Below are 13,197 nucleotides of genomic sequence, written 5' to 3'. Positions count from 1 at the left end.
ATTGGTAATTTCATCACATTTCATATTAAGTATCATGGCTAAGAGCACGGACCTTTGGGCTACACGGTCTGACTTTGGATTGCAGCTCAACTACTTTGTTAGATGTGCAACCTTGATCTAATATTCTCTTTTCTCACCTCAGGTAGCTCATCTGTAAAAACTGGGATCTTAACAATGACTGTGCCATAGAATTGTTGGAGCATTAAATGAATTAATATCTGCAAAAGTGCTTAGAATAATGCCTGCCACTATATGTGTTTGCTGTTATTATTATCTATACTCTCGTGACTCATAGACTGTGTCTAGTGTGGAATTCTGCCATGAATCTGTTACTCATGCGATCCAACTGCCTTCACAGTGTCTGTAATTGGAAGTCTAATAAACACCTCAAGTGCATTATATATAAAAGAGAAAATCTTGTCACCCTTAAGCCAGGGTGAACTCAGTAAATGGCAACTACATCCAGTGGCAAGACTAAAAGACTTGTAGCCATCTTTTACTTTTCTCCTTCTCTTAAATCATCCATCCATCCATCAAATCTAGATTTCTCTGCCTTCAACTTATCTAGACTCTTAGCACTTCTTACTCTTTTTTCTTACCCATCCTAAGCCTCCTCCATGCTTTCAGGATCTCTCACCTGAAGCTAAGTACTAGCTCCCTAATTTCTCTCTCAGTTTCTGCCTTTGCTTTCTTGTGGGCCACATTTAAAATAGAAGATTGGTATTGTTGTTCAGCTGCTAAGTTGTGTCTGACTCTTAACGACCCCATGAACTACAGCACGCCAGGCTTCCCTGTCCTTCACTGCCTCCCAGAGTTTGCTCAAACTCATGTCCAATGAGTTAGTGACGCCATCCAACTATCTCATCCTCTGTCATTCCCTTCTCCTTCTGCCCTTAATCTTTCCCAGAATCAGGGTCTTTTCCAGTGGTTATTTTATTTTAAAATGTTTCAATCAGATTATATCACTCCTCTGATCATAAACTTCAGTGACTTCCTACCTTATTGATTAAAAACTGAAGTCCTTGCAAAGTCTTATAACACTTTTCCTAATCAGCTGTACCCATGGTCTGAATCTCGCTAATCTAATGTACAATCTTCACTTCTCCTGCCCTTTCCCAGGTCCTCCAGCAACTCAGGAGTGTTCTTCTTCCAGATTCTTTACACTTGCTATTCCTTCTACGTGGAATATTCTTTTCTCAGGCATCTACAATGGCTCTCCCCCTCACCCCTTCAGTTATTTTCTCAAAGTCCACCCTCCCAAAGCATTCCTTGACTACCTTATTGAAAATTTCAACTCCACTCTACCTCAGATGTCTTTCTCTGCTTAATTTTTCTCTATATAGTTTATGACAATCTGGAACACCACAGCTTTTATTCCTTTCTTTATTTATTGTGCAACTTCTCCCTCTAGTTTACACACTCAGTGAAGAGTTGAGTTTTTATTCCATTTGTCCACTGCGTATCCTCAGTACATAGCAGGGTATATGGCACATAATTGGCACTTGAGAAATAGTTATAGAATAAGGGACTCCCCCACACATAATGGATGAAGAAAGCATAACTCATAGAAATAAGTTATTTGCTCAGAGCTTCCGAAATTTGCCTAAGGCATCCAAGGTCGAAATACAGATTTAGAAGATGCAGGTCAGCATCTAGGGTGCACATGCCTAACTAATATGTAATTTACATAGAATATTTTTTGAGTGGATGTACATACTCCTTTTCCTCACTAGAAGTTGCCTTTCTTGAGAGAAGCAACAGTTCTAGTCATCTTTATGGCCAAGTACCTAAATAGCGATGTGCTGGAACAGATTCCCCAGCTGGCGAGTGCCCATTCTATGCCTCTCTTCTAACTTCGCTTTCAAGCCTGCCAGGCTTCTCTGTCCTTGGGGTTTATTTTCCAAGCTAGAGTACTAGAGTGGGTTGCCATTTCCTTCTCCAGGGGATCTTCCTGACCCAGGGATCAAACCTGTGTCTCATGCATTGACAGGCAGATTCTTTACTACTGAGCCACCAGGGAAACATAGCTTGGAATTGGCTTTTGCAGAGGTATTTACACCATGGAAATCCCTAAACCCTCCAACTCAAGGCTTTTCCCCCAGAGAGCTGGTTGTTAAATATGTATATGCATAAATGCATACAGTTACATAAAAGATAATTTTTAAAAATTTGGTACATGAATGAATATATTGGTGAATGAAATGTATAGGGTAGAAGTTATATGCCAAGATGTTTGCAGAGATTGTGAAAAGAAGGTGGAGTCTGGTGAACAATAGCTTTCAATGAACATAACAAACATATTAAAAAATAAAGTGTTTGCTCTAGAACAAAGTTAAACTTATTACTTTATGAGAGAATTTTATGTAAAGAATCATTTAAAGGGAATATCCAGAAATTGCCAAAAATAAAAACTTCCAATGAGAGGGAAGCCAAAGAAATCAGGCAGAGTTCTGCTTCTTTTCAGGATAGACAATTTAGATTCATATTTCTTTCCAAGAATAGTAGCCCACACAATGTATTCTCATTTTGCATTTTATTATGCCTGTGAATATATCTGACTTTTCCATTAGACAAGTGCTTCCTAAACATTATTAAAGCATCATTTCATTTAAGAGAATCACCTCCATATAAAAATCCAAAGATGTATAAAATTGTGCATACAGTTTCTCTGCAGAAGAGCTTGCCTTCTAAGTACCCTCCATAAGCCTCCAGTTGAAGAACAGGAATACTGTGCTAGAATAAGAGAGGGGTTGACTGTCTGATTCATCTCCTCTTTCCAGTAAGTGTCTGGTACACTGACACTTTAAAAAAGAAAACAAAGGGGAGAAATGAAGCCTTGTAGATTGAGTAAATGGATGCAATGAACAATTAGTCAATTTAGATGCCTCTTACTGCCCCTTAGATCTTTTTTTCAAAACATTTCCCATTTTGTCAACTATCTAAAGTATGATTTCCAAAGCCTGCAATTTTCAAATCATCCTCCTTTTATGATTCTCCACTTTTCACCGTTCATAATAGCAAGCACAGTGCTCTTGCTTGGTGATAGAGAGGATCAAGCTGTTTGCCTTTTTTCACCTGAAATACATAGTTTTTCCAGTTCAAGATTCCATTAACTTTCTAGGCAACTTTATTACCACCCATGATCCACAGTTCTCTTTCATTTACCTAAAACACAACATCTCTTTTACATGAAAGACCATTAAGCTGGGAATTCCATTCCACTGTTCCTCAGTAGAAATTTAAACCTAACTACATTTTTACTATTTAATTCCATTCTCGGTTTCAACCCACTTTCCACTTTCTTTGTAAATTACATAGCCTACTAACTTCAGCTTTCCATTTAGAGTCATCCCTAAATTTATTAAATATGCCTTAAGTAATATCATGGAATCAAATACTTGATTAAAAATGAAATAAAGGACGGTCTAATAATGTAATCCAGAGGTCTCCTGCAGTTTGACATTGATTCATTAATTAATTAGTAATGCTGAAGAAGCTGAAATGAATGGTTCTATGAACACCTATGACTTTCTAGAACAAACACCCAAAATAGACTTCCTTTTCATAATAGGGGACTGGAATGCAAAAGTAGAAAGTCAAGAAATACCTGGAGTAACAGGCAAATTTGGCCCTGGAGTACAGAATGAAGCAGGGCAAAGGATAATAGAGTTTTGTCAAGAGAACGCACTGATCATAGCACACACCCTCTTCCAACAACACAAGAGAAGACTCTACACATGGACATCACCAGATGGTCAACACTGAAGTCAGATTGATTATATTCTTTGCAGCCAAAGATGGAGAAGCTCTATACAGTCAGCAAAAACAAGACCAGGAGCTGACTGTGACTCAGATCATGAACTCCTTATTGCCAAATTCAGACGTAAATTGAAGAAAGTAGGGAAAACCACTAGACCATTCAGATATGACCTAAATCAAATCCCTTATGACTATACAGTGGAAGTGAGAAATAGATTTAAGGGACTAGATCTGATAGACAGACAGCCTGACGAACTATGGACATTGTACAGGAGACAGGGATCAAGACCATCCCCAAGAAAAAGAAATGCAAAAAGGCAAAATGGCTGTCTGAGGAGGCCTTACAAATAGTTGTGAAAAGAAGAAAAGCGAAAAGCAAAGGAGAAAAGGAAAGATATACCCATTTGAATGCAGTGTCCCAAAGAATAGCAAGGAGAGATAAGAAAGCCTTCCTCAGTGATCAGTGCAAAGAAATAGAGGAAAACAATAGAATGGGAAAGACTAGAGATCTCTTCAAGAAAAACAGAGATACCAAGGGACTATTTCATGCAAAGATGTGCAGAATAAAGGACAGAAATGGTAGGGACCTAACAGAAGCTGAAGATATTAAGAAAAGGTGGCAAGAATACACAGAAGAACTGTACAAAAAAGATCTTCATGACCCAGATAATCATGATGGTGTGATCACTCACCTAGAGCCAGACATCCTGGAATGTGAAGTTAAGTGGGCCTTATGAGGCATCACTATGAACAAAGCCAGAAGAGGTGATGGAATTCCAGTTGAGCTATTTCACATCCTAAAAGATGATGCTGTGAAATTGCTGCACTCAATATGCCAGCAAATTTGGAAAACTCAGCAGTGGCCACAGGATTGGAAAAGGTCAGTTTTCATTCCAATTTCAAAGAAAGGCAATGCCTAAAAATGCTCAAACTACTGCACAATTGCACTCATCTCACACGCAAGTAAAGTAACGCTCAAAATTCTCCAAGCCAGGCTTTAGCAATACATGAACCATGAATTTCTAGATGTTCAAACTGGTTGTAGAAAAGGCAGAGGAACCAGAGATCAAATTGCCAACATCCACTAGATCATCGAAAAAGCAAGAGAGTTCCAGAAAAACATCTATTTCTGTTTTATTGACTATGCCAAAGCCTTTGACTGTGTGGATCACCACAAACTTGGAAAATTCTGAAAGAGATGGGAATACCAGACCACCTGACTTGCCACTTGAGAAATCTGTATGCAGGTCAGGAAGCAACAGTTAGAACTGGACATGGAACAACAGATTGGTTCCAAGTCGGGAAAGGAGTACGTCAAGGCTGTATGTTATCAGACTGCTTATTTAACTTATATGCAGAGTAAGTACATCAAGAGAAACACTGGGCTGGATGAAATACAAGCTGGAATCAAGATTGCCGGGAGAAATATCAATAACCTCAGATATGCAGATGACACCACCCTTATGGCAGAAAATGAAGAAGAAGTGAAGAGCCTCTTGATGAAAGTGAAAGAGGAGACTGAAAAGGTTGGCTTAAAGCTCAAAGTTCAAAAAACTAAGGTCATGGCATCTGGTCCCATCACTATAACAAATAGATGTGGAAACAGTGGCTGACTTTATTTTTTTGGGCTCCAAAATCACTGCAGATGGTGACTGCAGCCATGAAATTAAAAGATGCTTACTCCTTGGAAGGAAAATTATGACCAACCTGGACATCATATTAAAAAGCAGAGATATTACTTTACCAACAAAGGTCCATCTCGTCAAGGTTATGGTTTTTCCAGTAGTCATGTATGGATGTGAGAGTCGGACTATAAAAAAGCTGAGTGCCAAAGAATTGATGCTTTTGAACTGTGGTGTTGGAGAAGACTCTTGAGAGTCCCTTGGACTGCAAGGAGATCCAGCCAGTCCATCCTAAAGGAGATAAATCCTGGGTGTTCATTGGAAGGTCTGATGCTGAAGCTGAAACTCCAATACTTTGGCCACCTCATGCGAAAAGCTGACTCATTGGAAAAGATCCTGATGCTGGGAAAGATTGAAGGTGGGAGGAGAAGGGGATGACAGAGGATGACATAGTTGAATGGCATCACCAACTCAGTGGACATGAGTTTCACTGAACTCCGGCAGTTGGAGATGGACAGGGAGGCCTGGCATGCTGCAGTCCATGAGGTCACAAAGATTCGGACACGATTGAATGACTGAACTGAACTGAACTGAACTTATTCGTTAGGAAAGGTTTATCAGCTAAAGATTCAACAAACTGTCTATACCCATTATATTCATCTTAACCACAATGGTATCTTAGGAATTATTTCCAATGCTTTGTTGAAAGCCAGGTGATTCAGATGAAACTTTACCCTGATGTTCAGATGTACAAGCCTCCCTTTTGTTCCCATGAAATTGTGTGAATCCCTGTCATAGTCCTTACCACAACATACCAAAGGTCCTTTTGTATCTGTTTCCCTAAATATTGTGAGGTCTTCAGGGAATAAGTGCACGTTTTCTTTACCTTTACATTCCCAGAATCTTGTGCACAGTTGTTATTCAATAAATATTTGTCAAACTGATGCGTAAGTAATAGATTCTCATATGCTACCTTAATATGTGGAGTCCTATATAACATGTACAGTTTTCTTTGGACTTATTCTAGGATGTAAATCACTAAAAATAACTCACAGCATTTGTGGTAATAGACAAACCAGTTCATCTCTTTGTGTGTCTCATTTAAAACATTATAACTATTTTAAATTCATGCACATATGGAATGTGTGACTTGGTTTTATTACAAAAAGATAATTTCATCCTTTTTAGCTAAAATTGTCCATGCTATCATGTTTATTCTCCTTTTCGTTCTTTTATACTGTACCTTTTGAATTTTTTTAAGTGTCAGAAACAGTGCCTCATTAACACTCTTCAGAGAACAGTTGCCAATGTTTCCATTCATAGACCCCCCCTAGTGTCCTGGAGTACCTCCTTTAAAATCATATGAAAATGATAAAATGCAGCAAAATCATCAGATACTGAATATTTATGCAGTCTTGTGTATACAATGTACATTGAGCTCTCTGTTCCTTGCCTGGTACTAATAAACTTTTTCATGTATTTGGAGACTAAAATGCCATTATCTTATGATGGCTTTTTGATGGCCAGAAATATATCCATTTTTTCATCAAAGCCAAGTTGTAAGGAGATCCTTGCTGATGAAATATCCAGTGTTCCTGCACACAGCTTGAGTAATTAATATCTATTATAGACTGAAAAACTCAATAGAAGAAGAGCAAAGTGACCTTGTACCTGATGTGCTATCTTTATTAATTGAACTGTAAGCTAGCCCTTGAGATTTTTATGCAGTCTGCAACAGAAAGGTCAATGAAATACCAATAAATCTTGTATTTGTAGTTCATTCTGCAAATACAGAAGTTGGGAGAACATTGATTCCATAGCTTTATAACCCAATATTACAGGGGTAAAAGTGATTTTCTTTTTACCATCTTATATTTACATAGAAAAGAACGTTTCCAAGGAAAATCAGAGGAATGTTTTGGTAGTGTTGGGTACATTAGAGGTTGAGCATGTTTTCTATTTTTTTAACATGTTAATGTCTGGAAAGAAGTTACTAGTTCGAATTGGAAACTAATACATATTAATATTGAACAAAAACTATGTTTAAGGTACTTTTATAGATTCCAAGAATACATCATAAATAATTTAGTCAATGACCTAAAAAATTAAGAATCTAATGGGAAAATAGAATATTGAGAACTCACTTATAGGGTAAACTAAGGGAAATACTTTGATATCAATATGAAATAATACTGTGGTAGCACAGAGGATTCAACAATACTTCCTTTCTTCCTCTCTGCTCTCAATTGTCCTTTCCCAGGCGAACAGAATTCTTAATCCTTCTTGTTATTCACGGAGTCATTACTACAGCATTGTCCCAGCTACCTGCCTTATCCAAATATGAATTAACTCTATGAGGAATCTGTTAATTCCATAAGGCTGCCATGACAAGTTATCACAAGCTGGGTGGCTTAAAATAAATGTATTCTTTCAAAATTCTGGAAGTTAGAAGTCCAAAATCAAAGTGTTACCAACTTCTCTCCAAAATCTCCAGGAAGAATCAATCCTTGCCTTTTCCAACTTCCAGTTGTTGTTCAGATGCCAAGTCATGTCCAACTGTTTGCAACCCCATGGACTGTAGAATGCCTGGCTTCCCTGTCCCTCACCATCTCCCAGAGTTTGCCCAAGTTCATGTGAATTGAATCAGTAATGCCATCCAACCATCTCATCCTCTGTCACCCTCTTCTTCTGACTTCAATCTTTCCCAGCATAAGAGTCTTTTCCAAAGAGTTAGCTTTTTGCATCAAGTGAGCAAAGTATTGGAGCTTCAGCTTTAGCAAGCATCAGTCTTCCAGAGAGTATTCAGGGTTGATTTCCTTTAGGATTGACTAGATTGATCTCCTTGATCTCCTTGCTGTCCAGGGGACTCTTAAGGGTCTTCTCCAGCACCACATTCAAAAGCATCAATTCTTCAGTGCTCTGCCTTCTTTACTGCCCAGTTCTCACATTCGTACATGACTGCTAGAAAGACCATAACCTTGACTATACTGACCTTTGTCGGCAAATTGATCTCTTTGCTTTTTAACATGCCATCTAGGTTTGTCATAGCTATCCTGCCAAGAAGCAGTTGTCTTCTAATTTCATGGCTGGAATCACCATCTGCAGTGATTTTAGAGCCCAGGAAGAGGAAATCTGTTCACTGCTTCCACTTTTCCCCTTCTGTTTGTCATGAAGTGATGCAACCAGATGCCATGATCTTAGTTTTTTTTTTTTTAATATTGAGTTTTAAGCTGGCTTCTGGTGCTTCCCAGCAATCCTGATGTTTCTTGGTTTGTGGCCACCTAACTCCAATCTCTGTCTCTGGCTTCATGTAACCTCCTTTCTTTTTTTTTTTTTTTTAATTTTTTATTTTATTTTATTTTTTTTTATTAGTTGGAGGCTAATTACTTCACAACATTTCAGCGGGTTTTGTCATACATTGATATGAATCAGCCATAGATTTACACATATTCCCCATCCCGATCCCCCCTCCCACCTCCCTCTCCACCCAATTCCTCTGGGTCTTCCCAGTGCACCAGGCCCGAGCACTTGTCTCATGCATCCCACCTGGGCTGGTGATCTGTTTCACCATAGATAGTATACATGCTGTTCTTTTGAAATATCCCACCCTAACATTCTCCCACAAAGTTCAAAAGTCTGTTCTGTATTTCTGTGTCTCTTTTTCTGTTTTGCATATAGGGTTATCGTTACCATCTTTCTAAATTCCATATATATGTGTTAGTATGCTGTAATGTTCTTTATCTTTCTGGCTTACTTCACTGTGTATAAGGGGCTCCAGTTTCATCCATCTCATTAGGACTGATTCAAATGAATTCTTTTTAACAGCTGAGTAATATTCCATGGTGTATATGTTCCACAGCTTCCTTATCCATTCATGTGCTGATGGGCATCTAGGTTGCTTCCATGTCCTGGCTATTATAAACAGTGCTGCGATGAACATTGGGGTGCACGTGTCTCTTTCAGATCTGGTTTCCTCGGTGTGTATGCCCAGGAGTGGGATTGCTGGGTCATATGGCAGTTCTATTTCCAGTTTTTTAAGAAATCTCCACACTGTTTTCTATAGCGGCTGTACTAGTTTGCATTCCCACCAACAGTGTAAGAGGGTTCCCTTTTCTCCACACCCTCTCCAGCATTTATTGCTTGTAGACTTTTGGATAGCAGCCATCCTGACTGGCATGTAGTGGTACCTCATTGTGGTTTTGATTTGCATTTCTCTAATGAGTGATGTTGAGCATCTTTTCATGTGTTTGTTAGCCATCTGTATGTCTTCTTTGGAGAAATGTCTCTTTAGTTCTTTGGCCCATTTTTTGATTGGGTCATTTATTTCTCTGGAATTGAGCTGCAGGAGTTGCTTGTATATTTTTGAGATTAATCCTTTGTCTGTTTCTTCATTTGCTATTATTTTCTCCCAATCTGAGGGCTGTCTTTTCACCTTACTTATAGTTTCCTTTGTAGTGCAAAAGCTTTTAAGTTTCATTAGGTCCCATTTGTTTATTTTTGCTTTTATTTCCAATATTCTGGGAGGTGGGTCATAGAGGATCTTGCTGTGATTTATGTCGGAGAGTGTTTTGCCTGTGTTCTCCTCTAGGAGTTTTATAGTTTCTGGTCTTACATTTAGATCTCTAATCCATTTTGAGTTTATTTTTGTGTATGGTGTTAGAAAGTGTTCTAGTTTCATTCTTTTACAAGTGGTTGACCAGTTTTCCCAGCACCACTTGTTAAAGAGGTTGTCTTTTTTCCATTGTATATCCTTGCCTCCTTTGTCAAAGATAAGGTGTCCATAGGTTCATGGATTTATCTCTGGGCTTTCTATTCTGTTCCATTGATCTATATTTCTGTCTTTGTGACAGTACCATACTGTGTGACCTCCTTTCTTAAGTGTCTCTGAGTCTCCAATTTTTATTTTCTCCTCATAAAAACACCAGTAACTGGGTTTAGGGTTCATCCTAATCCAGGGTGACCTCATCTTAATTTCATCACATCTGCAAAGACTCTATTTCCAAATAAGGTCCCATTCACAGTTACTGTTCATGAGGTTCTCAAGACAAGAATACTGAAGTGATTTGCCATTCCTTTCTCCAGTGGACCACATTTTGTCAGAACTTTCCACCATGACGCATCCATCATGGGTGGCCCTATACAGCATGGCTCAGAGTTTCATTGAGTTAGAAAAGGCTGTGATCCATGTGACCAGTTTGGTTAGTTTTCTGTAATTGTAGTTTTCATTCTGTCTGCCCTTTGATGGATAAGAATAAGAGGCTTCTGGAAGCTTCCTGATAGGAGGGACTGGCTGTGGGATAGTCTGGGCTTTGCTCTGATGGGCAGGACCATGCTCAATAAATCTTTAATCCAACTTTCTGTTGATAGGTAGGGCTGTGATCCCTCCCTGTAGTTTGGCCTGAGGCTGGATTATGGTAGACTAATGGCTATAATGGTTAATTCCTTCAAAAGGACTTATGCCAGCACACTGTAGCTCCCAGGACTGTTGCAATCCCAAAGAAAAGCAGTGCAAAAGAATGTTCCAACTACCACACAACTGCACTCATCTCACATGTTTGCAAAATAATGGTCAAAATTCCCCAAGCTAGGCTTCAACAGTACGTGAACCGAGAAACTCCAGATATTCAAGCTCGATTTAGAAAAGGTAGAGGAACCAGAGATCAGATTGCCAGCATCTGTTGGATCATAGAAAAAGCAAGAGAATTCCAGAAAATCATTCACTTCTGCTTCATTGACTATACTAAAGCCTTTGACTGCATGGATCACAACAAACTGTGGAAACTTCTTAAAGAGATGAGAATACCAGACCACCTTACCTGTCTCCTGAGTAATCTATATGCAGGTCAAGAAGCAACAGTTAGAACCACACATGGAACAACAGACTGGTTCCAAATTGGGAAAGGAATACGTCAAGGCTGTATGTTGTCACCCTGCTTGTTTAACCTATATGCAGAGTACATCATGTGAAATGCTGGGCTGGATGAAGCACAAGCTGGAATCAAGATTGCCGGGAGAAATATCAGTAACCCCATATAGGCAGATGACACTATCCTTGTGGCAGAAAGTGAAGAGGAACAAAAGAGCCTCTTGATGAAAGTGAAAGCGAGTAAAAAACTGGCTTAACATTCAAAAAATGCAGATCATGAGACCAGGTCCCATCACTTCATGGTAAATAGATGGGGAACCAGTGGAAACAGTGAGAGACTTTATTTCCTTGGGCTCCAAAATCACTGCAGGTGATGATTGCAACCATGAAATTAAAAGATGCTTGCTCCTTGGAAGAAAAGTTACGACCGACCTATACAGCATATTAAAAAGCAGAGACATTACTTTGCTAACAAAGGTCCACATAGTCAAAGCTATGGTTTTCCAGTAGTCATGTATGTATGTGAGTGTTGGACCTTAAAGAAAGCTGAGCTCAGAAGAATTGATACTTTTGAACTGTGGTGTTGGCAAAGACTCTCAAAAGTCCCTTGGACTGCAAGGAGATCAAACCAGTCCATCCTAAAGGAAATCAGTCCTGAATATTCATTGGAAAGACTGTTGCTGAAGCTGAAGCTCCAATACTTTGGCCACCTGATGTGAAGAGCTGACTCATTGGAAAAGACCCTGATGCTGGGAAAGATTGAAGGCAGGAGGAGAAGGGGATGACAGAGGATGAGATGGTTGGATGGCATCACCAACTCGATGGACATGAGTTTGAACAAGCTCCAGTAGTTGGTGATGGACAGAGAAGCCTGGTGTGCTGCAGTTCCATGGGGTCACAAAGAGCCATACACAAGTGAATGACTGAACAATTACTGGGATTTAAGACCAACAAATCTGTGAGGAACACAGTTCAATCCACCATAGGAGGGGGGAAGTGGGTGTGGGTGGCTAATCTTAGCCATGTGACTAGGTGTTTAGAAAGACTACCAGATCCATTGATTAAATCAATTTGTACCAAAGTCAGAATAACTTTGGGGTTCATTTTTATTTTACTAAGGACTTTGTAATACAAATGCTTCAATAATGAATAGACTGGGAATGATAAGAGCATTCCTGGGTACCTGCTTTCTGTTCAGACCTTCCAGCTCTATCCTCAGCAAGTGAAGTGAAGTGAAGTCGATCAGTTGTGTCTGACTCTTTGCGACCCCTTGAACTACAGCCTACCATGCTCCTCCTTCCTTGGGATTTTCCAGGCAAGAGTACTGGAGTGGGTTGCCATTTCCTTCTCCAGAAGATCTTCCCGACCCAGGGGTCGAACCCGAGTCTCCACATTGTAGGCAGCTGCTCTACCATCTGATCCACTAAGGAAGTCCTAGCAAAGCCAATGCCAAATGTTCAACTACCTACCTACCCACTCACCAGAGTGGATCAGCTACAAAATGAAGAGGAGATATGCAGAAATTTAGATTTTGTAGCTTATTTCATTTACCTTTAGAATGTTTTCCTCTTATGATAACCATTTGAATATTTTCTTTATATCAAATTATATGAATAATGGCTTTATATTTCATTTGAACTTTCCAATGCGAATGTGGATTTAGATTGTCCCCATATAAGGTCCATATATAAAAGACATGTATAAAAAGACATGACAGACATTCATGCAAAAATTTTGGCAACAGAAAGCTACACAAACGGAAATGGTTTCAGCATGTGTGGATTTCTTTCCTTTCAAAATGCTTCTTAAGTGTGAACAAAGTAAAAGCCTTTACAAAGTTTAAATCAGGTAATCTGGGTTCTTCTTCCTTGCTTAGTAAAGTCAATGTTCTTTCAAAGTCATGGAGCACTCAGCCCGGATGGGCTAAGGACAGAGGAAGGTGGTATCTTT

Source organism: Cervus elaphus, chromosome 28 (genome assembly GCF_910594005.1).
Source record: "Cervus elaphus chromosome 28, mCerEla1.1, whole genome shotgun sequence".
Taxonomy (NCBI): domain Eukaryota; kingdom Metazoa; phylum Chordata; class Mammalia; order Artiodactyla; family Cervidae; genus Cervus; species Cervus elaphus.
This window is presented reverse-complemented; position numbering follows the sequence as displayed.